At 40.1% G+C, this 14,181-nt stretch overlaps 1 long non-coding RNA gene across 1 annotated transcript; it reads right to left on the reverse strand.

Moving 5' to 3' along the window:
• Window positions 1-1,232: 1,232 nt before the first annotated feature.
• LOC115976491 lies at window positions 1,233-2,813 on the reverse strand. The gene is made up of 3 exons (XR_004088324.1): window positions 2,750-2,813; window positions 1,389-1,491; window positions 1,233-1,301 (listed from the first exon to the last, which is right to left on the reverse strand). It is a non-coding gene; the product is annotated as an uncharacterized LOC115976491 (long non-coding RNA).
• Between the last annotated feature and the right edge of the window lie 11,368 nt (window positions 2,814-14,181).

A 14,181-nucleotide genomic window follows, 5' to 3' on the forward strand; every position in this document is an offset into this window, starting at 1 on the left:
GGTGCTCTTAGAATTGTTACACCGCTCCTAGTATTCAGGTTGTGTTTGGTTCAATAGAAAATATTTTCTGGAAAATAAACTGTTTTCAAGTGTTTGGTTGCATTCCTAAAAATACACCGGAAAATATTTTCTAGTGTTTGGTTGCATTCCTGAAAATACTATAGAAAATATATTTTATACAACTTTCTCACATTTTCTCATCTCCTAAACACATATATAATAAAAAACTGAGAAAATTTTTTATGAAAAAATCGAGATTAGAGGACCGGCGATGGCGAAGCTTGGCAGCCACTGGCCATTAGTGGCAATGGTTGGCCACCGAAGACCGAATATGTTAGTAGAAGGTGGTGGTTGAGTGGAAAATAGTGGGGGGTGGAGATTTGGTTGATAAGTTTTGGATGAGGCAAAAAATGGTTTTACAGGAAATGAAAGTGTAAACCATTTTCCACCATAATTTCCTTTATGGTCAACCGGAAAACAATTCTCAATTAGCTAACATTTTTTGTCGCCCCAAACATCTGTAAATGTACAAAATATTTTCCGAAAATCAATTTCCTTCGAACCAAACATAGAGTTAGACAAGGGATACAACAATGCAAGTATCAAGTAAAGATCAAAATTGTCTCTTTAACCAACTAACTAATTGTACAACAGCCTGTGACTAATTAACACAGCATTCTTGGGTTTGTCAGTTTGTCTTGCTCTTTGTTCCTGATTTATTTATAAATTCACATGCTTTGGATCTTCACTCATGTCCATCTTAATTGGGTTGAGCTGGACTTGTTGCGGACAGTTTGGGTTCATTACAAAATAACAAATTAATAAATGAACTTGACCAAAAATATAAGTCTACAAAATGTAATTAACCAAAAACTAATAGAGGAAAATATAAAATAACCTCCAAACTCTACATCCTAGAGTTTTGGACATTTTTTGCATTGCAAATTAGCGGTGGGAGTGGGAATAGACCTCACAAACTGCTCTAATGGGTGAGGGAAAAGAATTCTATCTTCACATAGGTTTTTGCTCAAACCTAGCAATATCTCATCGCAATGGTAGACTTTACCTTGAAACTTTAATTAATTCCAACAAACTAATTAGTACATATTTATCATCATCACCATCAGAAATGATTGGCGAGTTTCATATGTTTACTATACATTGCACAACAAAAAATCACAACCTAGAAGAAGAGCTCAAAGTAACAATCTTCCTCAAATCCTTTCTCAATAATTTTCAGCCGCACTCTTTGGTAAGGAGTTGACAAATGTTACACGCCTTATTTTCTTGTATGGTGCAACCTGCAATCAAGAGAAAAGTCCTAATTAACAAACCAAAAATTGACTATTTTATCAATTGGAGTTTTGTTTTAGTGATCATGAAGACACCTGTTTTGCAACAAAATCCATTATTTCTGCTTCATCAAGGTTGCTTTGAGGTTGTCTCACCACAAAAGCGATTGGCACCTGACCAACTTCTTCATCTGGGTATCTACCAATTTATATGAAATTTTAATAATCGAATATAATACACAAGATTAACAATAAAAATTTTATATATGATGTCAGGGATGGAACCAAAATTTCAACTTTGGGAAGACCAAAGTATGAATCAAATTTGAAATTTCCACCATTTCGGGGATAAGAAATAATAATAATTCAAAAACTAAATTAAGTAATATATGAAAATTCGAACTAGCATATATTTAGTGTTATTAACTTATTATAATATAAACATAAGAAATAGATACAAAATAATTGTTTCTTAATGTACTTAAACTCAATAATCTACTAAAATAAAAACTCAACGTTGTTTTAAATTATAAAATCTCTTGTCGCTAAACAAGAGATTTAGGGTTTGAATCACATTTACATCAAAAATAAATTGGTGTCTTGACTTGATAATAAAGAGTAATTATCAAAACCAACTTGTTAAAATTTTAGCGTATCTATCCCCCAAAAAATGCAACCAAAAAATTGAACCCCTTGTATTATTTTCTTTGTTTCTAGCATTTCATGAATTCAAATCCCATGTACGTTGTGTTCCACTTTATACTCCACTAATCACATTTTGTTATATAAATTTTTTTACTTTATATAAATACACAAAGTTTAAAATTGAAAAAAATAAAATTTTAACATGATGTACCAAATTGATGGATTATAAAGTAAAATACAAAAGGTTGGACAAATAATTTGTATTAATACTTCATACAGTATCATAGCAATCTCAATTAATGTTAACCTCTTCGCCATCCAAAAGCTTTTCTTAAAACAAAGCAAGAAGATTGAATCCATTTGAAAACTTTGGGGTGAGTTTTCGGAGGATTTATTTTCACTTACCTCTAATCATGATTCATGACGTCCTTGCAATTGTTGCTAACGATGAAATCAGGTAAACAAACTATTTTTAATAAATAAATAATCAATAAAGAATTTAGTGTATTATAAAATTCAATCTTAACAAATATTGGGGCTCTTGTAAACCCAAGAAAGTTCAAAGAATATTCCTCCTAGTCACTATCGCTATCTTTAAGTTTGCTAATGAGAAAAATGTTATTAACATAGACTGCCAGAGAATTTAAGGTTTAACTCTAGATTGGGATTGATACCGCCCCGCCTCCCCCCCTCCCAAAAAAAAAAAAAACACAATCTATAGATGTAGGTTATGAGGGCTTAACCATGTTAGAAACTTTGTCTTCTTTGTTTGTTTGTGGGTTTTCGAAATCCTAGGAAGTTAAAAAACTTACGGTATAACAGCAGCATCAACTATCTCCGGATGAGATTGAAGCACATGTTCCAGCTCTGCAGGAGGTACCTGCATAATGTATATGTACAAAGCAATTCATGATCGCTGGTGAGGTTCTTTAAAGACATAACATATAGTATGAAGAAATGAAAAGAGAAATACCTGGTATCCCTTACATTTGATCAATTCATTAAGCCTATCTACAACATAAAGGAAACCTTCCTCATCAATATAGCAAAGATCACCTGTTCTCAACCACCCATCAGCTACTAAGGTGGCAGAAGTTGCTTCGGGATCACCAACATAACCTGCAATAATTCACAAAACGCCCATGACGCATTCACAGTCATTTTAGAAAGGATAAAGGCTACGGTTGATCAGAACAGCAATCAACTCTCATTTTAGGTTTTGGTATTCTCCAACCATTGCCACATTGAGCTATCAGCTATGGGAGGTGTAGCAATACTCACCTCGGAATTCTCCTATAACAGTTCACACAACTTAAATACAAATAAACAATAAAGAATAAACACTCCACAATGGAAAACACAAGCAGTGGATTTCTTTGACCATTCATGTTACAATTAAAGTTACAGGCACTACTATATAAAACTCTCTTGTTCCCGTGGTGACGCCCTTGGTGTTTCTCTCTCTTTCTACTTCTATTACTCTCCCTAGATAGATTTTTCTTCTTCTCCTCTAAAGCCCATCCCCCCACTCCGCTGAACTTTCCTCTTCTTTATAAGCCTCACTCCTACTCCAACTTTTACAGCTGTTACACTACCGGCCTAGTCTTCAAAGATATTTTTCTTACTTTATTGGATTCTTCCCCTTCCTTATCCTTGAACTCTGCCTTTAGTGAGATATTTTTACTATTCAGGCTATCTTACATGAATTTAATGCAGCATAGGTTAGGTGAGGGCTCCCAAATTGAGGTAGAGATAAAAATCTTCGATCTTCTTGCGTGTTCTGGAAGTTTCCCACAGTTCCTAGTGCCATTTGGTGGCAGCATGTGGATCATTTGTGCAACTGATTGAGCACATGGTTATCCTTCCATTCTCTTCACAGGAGTCACTATACCGTGGCATTCTCCTTCTCAGGCATAAGGTTTAACTTCTTTTTTCTTACAGCCTATTCCCTTCTTGGACTTCCCCCTTACAGCCAACCTAGCCCAAACTCATTCCTGTGGCCCATTTCATTTGTGGGCTTTAATTTGGATGGGGATCTTTCCACTCCCCACAGGAGGCAAACTAGTATAAATATTTATAAATTATTAAACAACAGGTTGTGCATTAAGTAACAATAAGTAACATTACATATATATATAGCGCGTGCGTTGAGGCTTTTTTTTTGTTTAGTATCATAATTTTTCATTCATCTCAATTTAAAACATTTATTTCTTCGATCCAATTAAACCACACACATAGTGATTTTTATTTTGAACATAGAAAAGATATTCATTAAAATGAAGAAAAAAAATGTAGTACAAACAAATGTGAATAGAAAACAATTCAAACACCAACATAAATAAATCATTAAAAAAAAGGAGTACATTAAAAATCACCTTTTTTTTAATAATTCAAAAATAAAACTTGAGATGTTTTTCTCTTCCATTCAATTAAATTACACGCATAGTGATTTTTTTTTTTTTTTTTTTTTAATATAGAAAAGACATTTGTAGGATTAAGGGCCCAAATTATATATTGGGCCTTGGGCTTGTCCGAGAGCAAGGATGGTTCGAGGAGGAACGAATGGTAAAGAACTGTTTAAGCTCAGGATTCAATGAGCAAGATACAAATGGGAAGGTTGTCCGAGGAGGAATATCTCTTCGGATACGATAAGTACAGCTCAAAAATGTATTCCAATGATCAGAGTGACCTTCCATGAAGCTCCAATGATAAGGACGTGCATCATGAACATACGAGAAGGAGGAGAACCCAAAAATATTTAAGGGAAAGTTGCTACCACCACATTAAATACACTGCAGCTACTTTTCTGGTCGCATTTATGTGGAGAAAACCTCTGAATAATGTTGCCTTGGCTACCACAACTCACAGAAAGCCAAAGAGGGTGTCTGATGAAACAGGTACTCAAATAAAGGCTTATATGACCAACAAGTGTAGGATCAAGATAGTCCAAAGGGAACTATATAATGTAAGAGACCCTCCATGAGGAAGGGATTGGAAAAATAGAAAGAGAACATTGTAGCTATCAAAATTATACTTGTATTTAGTCTAGTTGATTTATATAAAGACTTACCTCCTCGAACAGTGAATTGATTCAGATCAGTGCTTCTTGTTCTTGTTTGATCATCATTTAAATCCATACTAGCGTTGTCCATTTCATTAGGGCCTAGTTCTTTGACACACTCTCTACAAATTTATTGTATTGGACTCACTGGGCCAAGATCCTATACATCTTAGGCTTGGGCTGCAAAACGTGTCCTTACAATTGTCACTGTTTATGGAAAGAACTTTTGCAACAGCGAGTGCAACGGTCATCTATGGTAGGATCAGGTCCCCATCAACAAGAATCCATGGGTTCCCAGCGACAAGATGACTTCCTTAACCTTGAACGCAAGTGAGATAAAAAAGGTAGCATACACACCACACATACTAGTAAAAGTCATTCTTGAGCTGGGAGTCATGTCTCTCAAGAGCAGAACAACTGAGCCATGCAAAGGGAAATTGACCATCTAAAGAAGGAATTATGTCATGCACGACGAAGATGAACTCCCTCTCGGTCTGACGACTCCTCTGATGATGAGAAGGATGGTAGTTATCGACGTAGATCAAGGACTCCTCCTAGTGAGTCTTTTTCATATGAAGAGGAACACCATCGTAAGCATAGATACAAGAGCCCAATTCACAGAGGACTAGGAAATGATGCTATGAGCAAAGCGTTAAACCAAATTTCCAAGTCACCCTTCACGCGCAGGATTGAAGGAGCAACTCTTCCTCGGAGTTTCCATCAGCTAACATTCACCATCTACAATGGACGAACAGACCCGGTGGAGCATGTGAGCTATTTCAGTCAGAGAATGGCTGTTCATTCTAAGGAAGAAACCTTGATGTGCAAGGTGTTCCTATCCGGTCTGAGACCCGTTACGATGAGATGGTTCGACGGCCTAAGGACAGATTCCATAGATTCCTTTAAGGAGCTCACCTGGGCATTTGGCTCTTGTTTTATTACGTGTATCAGGGTCCCTCGGCCTATTGATTCCCTATTATCCTTATCCATATGAAAAGGGGAGACTCTGAAGACGTATTCAGACCGATACTAGGAAATGTTCAACAAGATTGATGGTGACTTTGATGACGTGGCCATCAACACCTTCAAAGCCGGCATCCCAGCCGAGCATGGTTTAAGGAAGTTTTTGATTAGCAAACCTATCACCAGTGTGTGCCAACTCATAGGCCAGATTGATAAGTACAAGAGGGTTGAGGAAAACCAGCAGCTGGGGAAAGGAAAAGCTAAGGTAATCCCTCAGGAGAGGAGGGATTTCAAGTTGGACCAGTACAACAATAACAACCGGCCTTCGAGAGACTTTGCTGAGCAGTCAAGATTTGCTAATACTCAGGGGGTTAATGTGATGTTCCAAGAATTGGTGCATCAGGTTTTGGAGAAGATTAAAAATGAGCCGTTCTTCAAATGACCAAACAAGATGGTTGGAAACCCCATGAGGTGCAACCAGAGCCTTTATTGCTAGTACTATCAGGACCAGGGACACACTACGAAGGATTGTAGAAATTTGTGGGACCATTTAGATCAACTGGTCCGAGTAGGAAAGTTGAAGTAGCTTTTGCACCATTCTAGTGGCCAGGCGGACCAGACAGGTTTGGATCCCCAGAGAGATGCTTCTTCAAGACCTCCTCTGAGAACGATCAATGTCATCTTTGCTGCTCTCGGGTGGACCGGTTCTTGTCCCTCAGTGGCTCAGCCGTCTGCCGAGAAGGATAATCTGGAGCCGAAGAGGGCTAGAAAGGATATTCAACCGGCAATAAGTTTTTCAAACGAGGATAAGATTGGGACCATACAGCCCCGTGATGATGCTTTGGTGGTCACGCTCAGGATTGGTAGGTATGATGTGAAGAGGATGATGGTAGACCAAGGTAGTGGTGCCGAAATTATGTACCCCGACTTATACAGGGGGCTGAATTTGAGACCTGAGGACTTGACGACCTACAATTCTCCTTTGGTAAGTTTTGATGGGAAGGTAGTCATTCTGAGGGGTATGATAAGACTACCTGTGCAAGCTGGTTCAGAAGTGGTGGAGGTAAATTTCATCGTGGTGGATGCCTATTCCCACTACACGGCCATTGTAGCCAGACCCTGGCTTCATACTCTAGGAGGCCGTCTCTTCCACTTTACACCAGAAGGTGAAATATCCGTTGGGGGGTTGCATTGAAGAAATCGTAGGGAGTCAATCCACACCTAGGCAATGCCTAGTGGCTGCCGTCTTAAATCAACTTGAAGCTGAGTCATCGGCCTTTGTTGGAGGGGGCTCGTAGCAATCAAAGGCTTTGGCATTGCCTATAAATGGACCAACTGAAGAGACAAAATGTGAAGTTTAGAAACAGTTATGGTCTGTGATGACCCGGAGAAGTTCTTTCTGATCGGAACTCAGCTGCCCCCCAAGAGAAGGAAGAGCTAGTAGAATTTCTCAGGAAAAATATTGACGTGTTTGCATGGAATGCTTACAAAGCACCGGGGGTGGACCCGAGCTTCATCTGCCATCATTTAAATGTTAACCCATCCATCACTCCTAAAAGGCAGTCACCTCGGCGCCCCTCCAAGGAACATGCAGATGCTGTCAGAAATGAGGTGATAAAGCTCAAGTAGGCAGGGGCTATCAAGGAAGTTTTCTACCCGAAATGGGTGGCCAATACAATGGTTATGAAAAAGAAAAACGAGAAGTGGTGAGTATGTATGGACTTCACAGGTCTAAATAAGGCTTGCCCAAAATATTGCTTCCCTATGCCTCGAATAGATCAGTTGGTGGATGCAACGGTGGGATACCCTCAGATGAGCTTCTTAGACGCCTTTCAAGGATACCATCAAATACCACTAGCCCTGGATGATCAGGAAAGGACAGCTTTTGTCACTCCCATTAGAAACTACCACTACAAAGTGATGCCTTTCGGTTTGAAGAACGTGGGGTCTACCTATTAAAGGATGATGGCAAGAATATTTGAACCATAGTTGGGCAAGAGTATTGAGATATATATAGACGACATGGTGGTGAAGAACAAGATGGTGTTTGAGCATGTGGGAGACCTCGGAAACACCTTTGAAATTCTGAGGAAACACAAGTTGCGCCTAAACGCTTCCAAGTGCTCATTTTGTGTGAGATAAGGCAAGTTCTTGGGTTACATGGTAACTCATAGAGAAATTGAGGTCAATCTTAATCAAATCAAAGCCATTAATAGTTTACAACCCCCTCAAAATCCTAAAGAGGTCCAAAAGCTTACCAGAATGATTGCTACCTTGAACCGGTTTATTTCTCAGTCAGCAAATAGGTGCAGACCTTTGTTCCTCTTGATGAATAAGTGAAAGGGATTTGAGTGGACCGAAGAGTGTGCTTTGGCTTTCTAGCAACTTAAAGAATATCTATCTCGGCCACCTATCATGTCCAGTCTAGAGATGGATGAGGTCCTATTTGCCTATATCGCTATAGCCCCTCATGCTCTAAGTTTGGTGTTGATACGAGTTGACAGTGGCATACAACGACCAGTTTACTATGTGAGCAAGTCATTACACGAGGCCGAGGTTCGTTATCTACCATTGGAGAAAGCCATCTTGGTGGTGGTGCATGCTACACGAAAACTTCCCCATTACTTCCAGGCACACACAATTGTTGTCTTGACTTAACTTCCACTCAGGGCTATACTTCGAAGTGCTGATTACACAGGGAGGATTGCTAAATGGTGCACAGTTCTAAAGGCTTTTAACATCAAGTACATGCCTCGTACCTCTGTCAAGGGCCAAGTCCTCGTGGACCTGGTGGCCGAGTTCGCTGAACCTCCATTAGAAGAAGTGGCAGCGACACAGAACATGGATGAAAAATCAGTTGGCACAATCTCCCTGCAAGAACCTTTATTTTGGAAGGTATATGTTGATGGTACAGCAAATTAAAGGGCTCCGGAGTGGGCCTAGTTCTGATTTCTCTTGAACAAATCACCATTGAAAAGTCACTAAGACTGAACTTCTCGACTACAAATAATGAGGCTGAATATGAAGCTCTGCTGGAAGGAATGTCCATGGTTCAAAGAATGGGGGGAAAGGCATTAAAGATGTTCTCAGACTAAAAACTGGTTGTTGGCCAAGTGAAGAGCTAGTTAGAAGTAAGAGATGAAAGAATGCAAGGATACTTAAGTCAAGTTAGGCATTTGCAACCAAATTTTGAATCATTCAGCCTGCTGCACATCCTTAGAAGTGGAAACATGCATGCTAATTCGCTAGCCACGCTTGCAACCTCCTCGACGCAGAGCTTACCTCGGGTTATCCTTATAGAAGACTTGTGCAAACCCACAGAGGTAAAGGAAAAGGTGGTCCATGTTCAACAAGTCAGAGTAGGGCCTAGCTGGATGGATCCTATAGTACTATTCTTGAGAGAGGACATCTTGCCGGAGGATAAATCAGAAGCTGATAAAGTACGGAGAAAGGCACCTCGTTTCTGGCTTTCTGAGGACTAAAAATTGTACAAGCGCTTTTTTTCTGGGCCATATCTACTCTGCATTCATCCTGAAGCATCAGAGCTACTCCTTGAGGAATTACATGAAGGGATCTATGGAAGCCATACAGGAGGTAGATCTTTGTCTCACAAAGCCATCACTCAAAGCTATTGGTGGCCAAATATGCAGAAAGAAGTGCAAGAATATGTGAGGAAATGTGATCAATGCCAAAAATTTGCACCAAATATACATCAACTAGGAGTAGTCCTTAACCCCTTATCCAACCCTTGGCCATTTGCTCAATAGGACTTAGACATCGTTGGCCCTTTCCCCAAGACAGTAGGAAACAAGAGGTATTTGCTGGTTGGCATGGACTACTTCACCGAATGGGTTGAAGCTAAGCCTTTGGCAAATATCAGAGACATGGATGCCAAGAAATTTGTTTGGGAAAACATTGTCACACGATTTGGGGTCCCTCGTACCCTCATCTCAGACAATGGCCTTCAATTCGACAACAAATCTTTCAGGTTAATATGTTGTGATCTTGGAATTACAAACAAATATTCCACTCCAGCTTATCTCCAAGGAAATAGACAAGCCGAGGTTATAAACAAGGTCATAGTAAACGGACTCAAGAAAAGGCTGGATAACGTGAAGGGAAAATGGGTAGAAGAGTTGTCACATGTCCTCTGGACGTATAGAACTACACCTCGTAGGTCAACAGGAGAGACCCCCTTTTCAAGGACTTATGAAGTCGAGACTGTCATCCCTTTAGAAACTGGCTTCCCAACATTAAGGATCAGTTCATTCAATCCAAGCAGTAACAATGAGTTGCTAGAAAAGAGCTTAGACTTTATTGAAGAAAGAAGAGAAAGTGCAATGGTTCAATTGGCATACTACCAACGCAAACTCAAGCAAAGTTATGATGCCAATGTAAAGCTGAGACCATTAGTGCCTGATGACTTGGTGTTGAGAAAAGTTCTGGGTATTGCGAAGAACCCAGCGTGGGGAAAGTTAGGGCCCAATTGGGAAGGACCATATCACATCACCTTAGTGGCTGGTATAAGAGCATATTTTCTGGAAGACTTAGATGAGCATGTAATACCATGCCTTTGGAATGTAAACAACCTAAAAATGTATTATTATTAATGAAAGTTTCCTTTGTCAATATGTTCATTTGTTGTATAAAGGCATTGTACTTCCCTTTATTCATTTTTTCTAAGTATTAAACAGAACTTTAGTAATGCCTGGTCCTCAGACCACATGGTTTGGCCAAATTAATACTTGTTGGCATCTTTATAAGTGATTAAACAAAACCTTAGTCATGCTTAATTCCTCGGACTAGATGCTTTGGAGAAATTAACATTTAATGACATCTTATATAAGTGATTAAACAGAACCTTAGTCATGCTTGGCTCCTCGGACCAGATGCTTTGGAGAAATTAACACTTAATGACATCTTTATCCAAGTATTAAACAGAACCTTAGTAATGTCTGGCTCCTCAGACCACATGCTTTAGCCAAATTAATACTTGTTGACATCTTTATAAGTGATTAAACAGAACCTTAGTTATGTCTAGCTCCTCGGACCAGATATTTTGGGGAAATTAACACTTCATGACATCTTATATAAGTGTTTAAACAGAACCTTAGTCATGCCTGGCTCTTCGGACCGAATGTTTTGGAGAAATTAACACTTAATGACATCTTATATAAGTGTTTAAATAGAACCTTAGTCATGCGTGGCTCCTCAAACTAGATGCTTTGGGGAATTAACACTTAATGACATCTTTATCCAAGTATTAAACAAAACCTTAGTCATGCCTGGCTCCTCAGACCACATGCTTTGGCCAAATTAATACTTGTTGACATCTTTATAAGTGATTAAACAGAACCTTAGTCATGCCTGGCTCTTCAGACTAGATGCTTTGGGGAAATTAACACTCTATGACATCTTTATAAGTACTAAATAGAACCTAAGTCATGCCTAGCTCGTCAGATCACATGCTATGGCCAAATTAATACTTACTAGCATCTTTTCTAAGTGTTAAACAGAGCCTAAATTATGTCAGGATCCCCGGACCACATACTTCGGTAAAATTAACACTCAAAGACATCTATCTATTCGTTTTTTCTCAGTATTAAACAAAACATTAGTTAGGCCTGGTTCGCTAGACTATACGCTCTGGCTAAGCTAATACTTGCTAGCATCCTTCTAAGTGTCAAGGCATATCCAAGATTATAACCAACTCCTCAAATTGATGGCTCTGAGCAAGTTAAAGTCCTTAGTTGTTTATCTAAGCGTTGGGTAGAGTGAAGGATATCTGCGCTTCTTATTCTTTACAAAGTATATTACTTATCTTCATTAGATCTAGCTTTCATTACAGAAAGATCAATTCACAGTGCAGGTATGTGGTAAATTTCTCTATTGCTGTTACTTGGTTAAATTGATTAAATTGTTAGCAGTGTATTGTTATCAGTTTTTACTAAAGATAAAGCAACAACAGTTTAATGCTATTCATGATAGTAATACTCCTCAAAGCACATAAAGAAAAAGTGCAAGAGGTGAAGAGAAAAACATTCTCATTAAATGAAAAAGGGAATACATTATATACATTGACAAAATGTCATTAAAAAAAAGAAAAAAACACTACTACAAAAGAAATTGCAAAGAAAATCCTAAGTGCTAAGCCTTGGCCTTGGGAGCAGAAGGGTCTTCTTTTTGGCTCGGCTGGGAGGTAGGAGTATCCTTGGTCTTAGGATCAACTTCTTTGGTCTTGGCCTTTGCTTCCTTCATCTTTGCTGCAGCTTCCTTGTCCTGGGCAGCGTTCTTGGCTTCTGAGGAGGGTTTTTTCTTCTTGCCCTTACCCTTGTCTTTGTCCCCCTCAGCCCCCTAGTCTTGATCACCAGCTTGGCTGGATCCCTTCGAAGCCTCAGGGAGAGGGAGAGCAGCTTGGATAGTCAAAGGTTGCTCAAAAGTCTCTAGAGCAAGGGCAGAGGGAGAGGAGATGGCACCTGGGACTTCACGGATATCTGGGTGATAATATATGCTCCCAAGTTGCCTCCAAACAAAGTCTGCAAGGACAACTGCAATGCTAAGGGCCCTATCCCATGTTGCATTGCAATAATCCCTGTATACCTCTGAAAGCTCCTCAGCGGGCCTAATTTGCGTCTCCCGAGAAGGTAAGACGCTTGCTTCTCAACCTCGGCTGCTTCATTGGCCAGTTGAGCTACCTTATTGGCCTTCTGCAGCTCAACCTTAAAATCTATGACCAACTGCCTTTGGGTGGCTAGATCTATCTTGGTCAGGTGCAGTTTTTGGCGCTGATCCTCAGCCTACCTTTCCACGATCTTTAGACTCGCCTCGACACTCAGGCGAACTTGGTCTGCTGCTTTCAGCTTCTCGAATAGCTTAGCATGTTCTTGTTTAAGGGCCCCCAAGAATTTTTCAACATCAGCACGGGAGACGGCCTCAGCATTAGCCTCATTACAGGCATCGCGAACCCACTCCTCGACCACAAAAACTAGTTGAGCAACCTGCCCAAAGACAACGGAAAAATCACATGAGTAAAAAAGTAAAGAAAGAACAAAAATACAACTTAACGTTTAACTTCAAGGATATGATAGATTGCTCACCATGGCGAGGTCCCTCTTCAGGGACAGAAAGAGGTCATTTTGCTTGAAGCGTCTGTAAGCCTCCATGTCCCTGAGGAGCAAAAGAGGCTGCTCCAGAACTTCAGTAATATATCATGCACGCCCCTTTTGGAAGTCTCTAATTGAGGCGTTCCAAGAGATGGCAGTCCCATCCACCTCTATCCGAGAAGACTAGGTGCATTGCAGCATGCGCACATCAGCAACTACTTTGCTCCTCCCGGCTGTCCACAGAGTTGGGCCTCTTGTCCCGGGCTTCTTTGGCCACCTTCTGCTGTTTTGTCCCCTTTTGAGGGCCCACCTCCCCTTCTTCAAGGTCCTAGATCAGCCTTTTCTTCATCAAATCAGGAATGGCTTTTAATCCGAGGTCGGTGGGGAGCAAAGGAGGAAGAGGGGGAAGAGTAGGAGGAACTTGGGATTTGGGGACTTCTTGTAAAGTTGTCCCCTTGTTCCTTGCAACCATGAGGTCTCTCAGGCTTCTGTTCCCCCGGTTCAGTGCCATCTCGTCCTCTTCTTCTTCAGAGGTGCTGTCTAGATGGGTAACTACCAGTGTAGGGAGGTGAACACTCAAGTGCCTATTAGCCTCCTCCTCAGCGACCAAAATGTTAACTAAGGGAGCCTCTTGAATCTCCCCTTCTTCAAAATGGAATTTGTCTATCTCCTCCTCGAGTGATAGACGAGAAGATACGACCTCCTCCCTTGATGCTGCTGCTGCCTCAGGCAAAACCTGTTGAAGTGGTAGCACAACAGGTGGAAGGTCTCTCTGAGCCAAAAATCCCAGCTTAGAAATGTCTATGCGATTCAATCTGGGGTCACCCGCCCTTATTGCCTAGCCTATGTCCTGAAATATGAGAGACAGGGGCTTGTATTCTAAAATCAAATAAGCGGCCCATAGCTGTCTGTCATCGCTTATGAATATCTAAGATATCAGCACTTTGTTGAGACCCGGTATGTTGACAAAACTGAGTCTCGGAGTGACGCGGTTTTTATCTACAAAAACATCCGAGGAGGAGACTTTGGTTAGATCAATAAAAACTCTTATCCGAGAAGGTGAAATGTTAAAAAAAAAAAAAAAATTAGAAGTAAAAACTAAAAAGGCTAAAGTCCT

The sequence above is a fragment of the Quercus lobata genome, chromosome 2 (genome assembly GCF_001633185.2).
Source record: "Quercus lobata isolate SW786 chromosome 2, ValleyOak3.0 Primary Assembly, whole genome shotgun sequence".
NCBI lineage: Eukaryota > Viridiplantae > Streptophyta > Magnoliopsida > Fagales > Fagaceae > Quercus > Quercus lobata.